The sequence below is a fragment of the Narcine bancroftii genome, chromosome 1, assembly GCF_036971445.1.
Source record: "Narcine bancroftii isolate sNarBan1 chromosome 1, sNarBan1.hap1, whole genome shotgun sequence".
In the NCBI taxonomy this organism is placed as follows: Eukaryota; Metazoa; Chordata; class Chondrichthyes; order Torpediniformes; family Narcinidae; genus Narcine; species Narcine bancroftii.
The window spans coordinates 338,805,163-338,811,780 of NC_091469.1; the positions used below are offsets into that span (position 1 = coordinate 338,805,163).

The window sequence follows — 6,618 nt, forward strand, 5'->3', positions numbered from 1 at the left end:
GTCAGAAGCAAACACACAAAACCAAAAGACTGTACAACAGGCTTTATTCATTGTAAGCTCTGAGAGTGACCTTGAAAGGGCCGGCTCAGGCTTATATCCTAGAGGGTGATTGACACCCAATCGGATGGGGCTTGTTCCATACAGGTCGACTGATTGACAGCTGGCCAGGTGTTGTCTTGTCTCCATGCTCTTCTGCAGTTACAGAGGTTGCCCCCTGCAGTAGACCAGTGGTGTACAATCACAATGATGGACAGGCCAAACTAGCACTTGGCGACTTTGACCGCCAGTCAATAATCACTGAGGCTGTGGGAGAGTAGGTGCAGATGTGTCAGATGTTCTTAGCTACCTACCAGGATATCAACCAGATAGATGAACAGGAAGTCAAAGTCATACCCCACCATGTCCATGAGGTTGCACTGCGGTTTTAAGGTTGATGGCATCCTCAGGAATTCAAACAGGCTGAACGGGGTTATGATGACCCAGAACTGGGCCTCTGCCTGCTGGAATCAGGCAAGGGGCTGAGTAGTACAGAAAGTCGCAGTTTCAGTGAAACTGCATTTTGAAAAGTTGAGTGGTTCATGTTGTCCATACTGCTGGAGTTGTTTGCATTAGGTTCAAATGCTGTTGGGTGGTCGGGGTCAACAATGTGGCTGCTAAGCCACTAAACCAAAAGGAACATGCTGAAACTTGCAGAGTTCTGGAGTAACTGCTTTATTGGTTTGAAATCGCACGCTTAAAGAGGCCCACCCAGTTCCAGAGTCCTTAGCGCCCCAGCAGGGTGGAATGATGTCAATTTCCAGGCCATGGCTTTGCCCTGCATGGAGCGTCTCCGTGGATGCCGCTGGCTGTGGAGTTACCCGTGGCTGCTTGTTCTGTGGGTGAGCTGCTACAACATATTCAAATTTTTATATTTTCAGTGAAATATATTTGACTTTTACACAGGTTGAACTGTAACAGAGTCAGCTGTATATACAAGCCCTCATCGAAATCAGATACACAGTATTTTTCCTCTGTATTCAGAAATCAAAGGCTTGAGTTTCTTACACCACCTAAAGGAAAAAACCTGACCACCATCTGAAAGCAGTTCAATGAAGCAATTTTACAGACAAAATTATTGGAGGGAAATGTTTTCTAGATCTTAGCATTTTTTTTCACTTGAGGAAAATTCATTTAGAGTTCTGAGTTCAGATCAATTCACACTGATTTTTCTTTGAACGCCCACATTCGAGGACAGGATCAGGTACAGTTTGATGGAACGACCAGACAGTCATCATAGAGTTTAGCCTCATGTGGACAATGGCCACTTGATCAAGGTACTGTTGATCAAATGACCATTGCCCAAGTGAGCCTACCCATCAGAGGTAGGAAAGCAGAGAGCAGATTTCAAGTGAACCAACGTCCATTTTTTGTTTACAGTTTCAAAGAGGGATACTTTACACTCGTACAATTCTGTCTCCTGATGTCTGTCAGAATGGCTAATCCTGCACCACTCCCGAAACCGATTCCAGCCCCAAGCTGTCTGCCTTGAATTCACCCAACCCACTTGCTGTGCTACACGCCGATAGAGGGTGGCAGAGAGGAAAAGGCGTGAAAAGGCTCAGCGACCAACTTGCCGCAACCCAAATTCAAACTCGGCACCATCATCGTCAGAGGAGGAAGGAGGGTGACCATCTTGCCATGAGGTCGACGCCATCTTACCCATGCAAGGTAACCCAGGATGGTGAGGGCCACTCGAGCAAGGAGTATGGAGTCTCGGGATCAGGGCAGACCTCACTAGCTCAGCAACTCCATAGTGACTGTGAAGATAAATGGACATTCCACTAAATGCCTAATCGACAAAGGCTCTACTGAAAGCTTCATAGACTCACGGACTGTACAAGAATACAACCTGAAGATGTATCGTTCCAATTACCGCATATTCCTTGCATCCCATTCACATTCTACGCATGTTCAATAACATTGTATTGTACATCTGTCATTCGAAGGGGAGGATTTCTGTAAATTTTGCCAGTATATACTTCATGAATTGTGTGCTCCAGTGTTGTTGGGTCTGGACTTCCTGTATCGCCTTAAAAACGTGACCTTGGAGTATTCTGGTCCTCTCCCCCCCTGTAACAGTTTGGAATGGAGGGCCTCTAAAATCAGAACCCACATGCACCCTCTCCACACTGAATATTGATCCCCCACTTCTCTTCCCGAATCTGTCCTCTGACTGCAAACCCATTGCTACCAAGAGGAAGGAGGTACAGTACAACAGACCGAGATTTCATAAAGTCTGAGACACAACGTCTGCTCGACCAAGGTATCATCAAACCTTGCACCAGCCCATAGAGAGCACAAGTGGTAGTGGTAAAAGGGGAAAACAAGTCCAGGCTAGTAATTGACTATAGCCAAACTATTAATCAGTACACACTCCTGGATGCATACCCCCTCCCTCGAATTTCGGACATGGTGAATGATATTGTGCAGTATCAGGTCTATTCGACCATCTACCTGAAAGCTGATTATCATCAGCTGCCAATCCATTCCGAAGACCATCCATATATGGAATTTGAGGCTAACGGTCATCATTCAATTCTGGAGGGTCCCTTTCAGTATCACTAAAGGGGTTTCTATCTTCCAGAGGCAGATGGACAGAATGGTGAACGAGTATGGGTTGAAGACTACCTTCCCCTTCCTCAGTAATGTCACCATCTGTGGTCACACCTTGGAAGACCATGACGCCAACTTCCAGAGTTTTCTCCACTCGGCGAAGGCCCTGAACCTCACATAACTCTGACAAGTATGTGTTCAGGACCAAACGTCTGGCTATCATTGGTTATATGGTAGAGAATGGCATCATTGGCCCTGATCCCGATGGATGCACCTCATTAGAGCTTCCTGTTCCCAGGACCACAAAGACTTTGAGGAGATGCCTGGGGTTTTTCTCATATTACGCCCAGTGGATCCCTCAAAACGTTGATAAGGTTCGCCCTCTCATAAAAGCCACTAATTTCCCCTTCTCAGCTGAAGCCCAAATGGCTTTTAACTACCTCTGGAACCACATTGTGAAAGCCGTCATGCACACGGTGGATGAGAATGTACCCTTCCAAGTGGAAAGCAATGCTTCAGATGTAGCCCTGGCCACTACCCTCAACCAGGCAGGCAGGCCGGTTGCGTTTTTTCACGGACATTACAAGGCCATGTGCTCTGGAACATCTCTGTGGCAAAGGAGGCTCAAAGCTTTGGAGAAGCCGTGAGGCATCGGAGACCACTACCTGGCTGGTAGGAAATTTACACTACTCTCTGACCAGCACTCGGTCGCTTTCATGTTCAGTAATGTCAAGAGGGGAAAAAATCAAGAATGACAAGATTGCGAGGTCGAGGATCGAGCTCTCCACCTACAATTATGATGTTGCCTATTGGCCGGGAGCACTTAATGACCCTCCAGATGCCTTGACCAGAGGAAGCTGTGACTCTGCACATACCAGCCGACTGCGGTCTTTGCATAATTAGCTCTTCCATCCAGGGGTTACTCGCATGGCTCATTTTGTCAAGGAGAAATCTTCCCTACTCCATGGAAGACATCAGGGAAATGACCAGTCTTGCCAGGTCTGCACGGAGTGCAAGCCGCACTTCTACTGCCACACAAAGCCCCACCTGATCAAGACATCCATGCCCTTCAAATGGCTCAGTGTCGATTTTAAGGGACCTCTCCCCTCCACGAACATGAACGCTTCCTTCCTCTCCATCATTGATGAGTACTCCCTCTTCTCATTCGCCATCTCATGTATCCCGGTTATATTCATAGCGACCGGGTCTCATCCTTTATGAGTGATGAGCTATGTCAGTACCTGCTGGCGAGAGGCATCGCACTCAGCAGAACTACTAGCTACAACCCCCGGGGGAACGGGCAGGCCTTCCAGACTCATGCTGGCAGGAAATCCTCCCTATGGCACTCCAATCCATCTGTTCACTAAATCTGGGGTCAGTAACTCAATTTGCTTGGTCACAATGGGTGCCATTGTGAGGCTAAAATGCCTGTGATGTGCATATCCATGTTCTGCTTGAATGTGGCTTGGTGCCAAACCCAGCAAAGACAGGTAATTTCCACCTTTTAGCATGCAGAACATGCAGATAATATAATCAAACACGAAACAAAATTGATTTGATGTCAATACTAAGTTCAATATCAGGGTTCAATGGTCCAATCTCCTTTATCCAAAGAACCAAACAAATTAAAGTGATCGATTAAAGTGCAGAAAAGATCCACTACCATTTCTGCTGAAACTACTTACAGCTTGCTCCTGGGTTTCTAATTCACTCTTGGTACAATTATACCAGGGTATGGTAATTTCCACTGGAATATGTGACAGATGTTTGCGGGACTTTTTGTTGACCAAATCTTTTGCAGAAACCAATTGTTCCCAGACGTACATGCAGTTTTGCTCTGGAAAATAGCGTGAAAAGAAGGATAAGCAGGGGCACATCAGATACAATGAGCTGCCCCAGGCTGGTGAGGTACTAACTCTCCAGCACAAGGTTCTGCAAGGAACAATGGGTAAAACATCTACACTTTGTTAATTCCTCACTGAAAGCTGGTAGCTGATGCAGCCAAACACACCAACATTGAACATTATTGCACTGCTCTATCCACTATGACATTCAACACAGGCTTTCGGCTGGGCTTACATTGCACCAAGTATTTTCTTACACATTGCCCATCAATTTGCTTCGCTAAGATTGACATTTAAAGGCTTCATCAGAATTTTCTGTTAGGAAAGCCTGTGAACAACTGTCCCTCAGAATATCAATCTAGAACATATCAAACAGAAACAGGCCCCATGGCCCATATTACCTTTCACGCAATATTTCTCCCCAGAATTTGACTTCCCAATGTGCAAGACTTCATAATAGTTTGGAATAAATTCAACCTTGGATCAGCTGGAGCAATGTCCTGCTGTATTCTTAGACAAACTTCTTTACCATATAGGACTCCATAAATTTAAATTAAACTAAATCTCTTCAGTACATGATCCATATCCCTTCATCCTGCATATAGGACACATATGTTACCCTTAGCCACTTGTACTGGTGTCTCTATTCTACCCTCTAATCAGTGGTTTTCAAATTGCCCTTCAAACTCACATTCCACTTTAATTAATCCTTATGCCATCGGTGCTCTGTGATCAGTAAGGGATTGTAATGCGCGTCGAAAGAACCAAAGACTTGTTGATCCAAACCAAGGCTTTTATTAACTAAAGGAGTGGAGCATATCACAAGTAGGTTGACCAGTCCAGAATGACCTGGTCTGGCTAGGAGCAATCCTTTAAGACCTTCCAGTAGGAGTGGCTACACTCTCAGCCAATCACAGTCACCCTACACTACCATCTGTACATATGTACATATACACATTGGTGATAGAATCTGTACTATCAGGGATTGCTTAAGGTGGAATGTGAGTGGGAAGGAAAGATTGAGAATTACTGCTCTAGACCCAATTGTTACTGAAATATTTTGCTTGAGAAAAATTGTTACTGGCCCATTTCCTTTGGAGTTATGAAACCGTGCACATAATGAATTAATTAGATACGATTAAAACAGTGGTTTTCAAACTTTTTCTTTCCACCCACATACAATCTTAAGCAATCCCTTACTAATCATAGAGCCCCTATGGCATAGGGACTGCTTAAGGTGGAAACTGAATTTGGGGGCAGTTTGAAAACCACTGTTCGAAATCAAACTGTTGGGAATCAGGTAATGATATACTTTCATTATAAAGTTATTTCATGAAAATCTGGTCAGTGTAGTGGCTCACCGGAGGCATAATCGAACCGGCTCAGGAGGTTACAAGCGATATCATGATGTCACAATATGAGGATGTCATTTGGAACGTGCAGGGGTTTTAAAAGTTCTGCATGAATGAGTAACGACTTTTACTAAACTTTGACTCAACTATGTCTGATCATTTTCTCGTTCTTCATTTCACAATGCGACACAATTGCTACATCAAATTACATTTGTTGGATATGTAAAGAAAAATTGAAGAGCTCAAAGTAAGTGATGCACACTTATATTTACCTGCAGCTTGTTGGCATACTGTTTGCATTGCATTAACCAGAGTAAATTAATCAAGTATCACAATTCTATTACTTAGTTTTGTGGCTCTTACAATTTAGACATTAATATTTTCTTTGGCCTTTACAGGCAGGTAGATAAATACATAAATCTCTTCCTGTTATTTAGATGACTTTCTGCATGTAAAACTTATCATCCTTAGTTGGCAGTAAAGAAAGTAGGAGCACCAGTAGGTTAATTGGTCCTTCCAGACTGCTCTGTCAATCAACATGATCGTGACAGATCATCCAATGTCAGAGCAGGCTCTTGCTCTTTGCTCCCTATATCTCTTGATCTCTCCAGTTCCAAGAACAATATCTAACTCTATAGTAACTCTATTTATTGCATTATATGAAGTATCAGACAATTTAAAGAGATGAGAAAGAATAAGCATTTATAAATGACCCATTCATAAAATTTTCCATTTTTAAAAAAATCAAATTTCTATGAAAAATATTCATGGTGATTACAATATATTCTATTTAAATTTTTTTTACTTATGCAAAAATGTCACATGTGCAG

General features: G+C 43.6%; 1 long non-coding RNA gene across 1 annotated transcript; it reads right to left on the minus strand.

Moving 5' to 3' along the window:
* Positions 1-695: 695 nt before the first annotated feature.
* On the minus strand, positions 696-5,840 carry LOC138748819 (uncharacterized). The gene is made up of 3 exons (XR_011348262.1): positions 5,798-5,840; positions 4,278-4,429; positions 696-886 (listed from the first exon to the last, which is right to left on the minus strand). It is a non-coding gene; the product is annotated as an uncharacterized lncRNA (long non-coding RNA).
* Between the last annotated feature and the right edge of the window lie 778 nt (positions 5,841-6,618).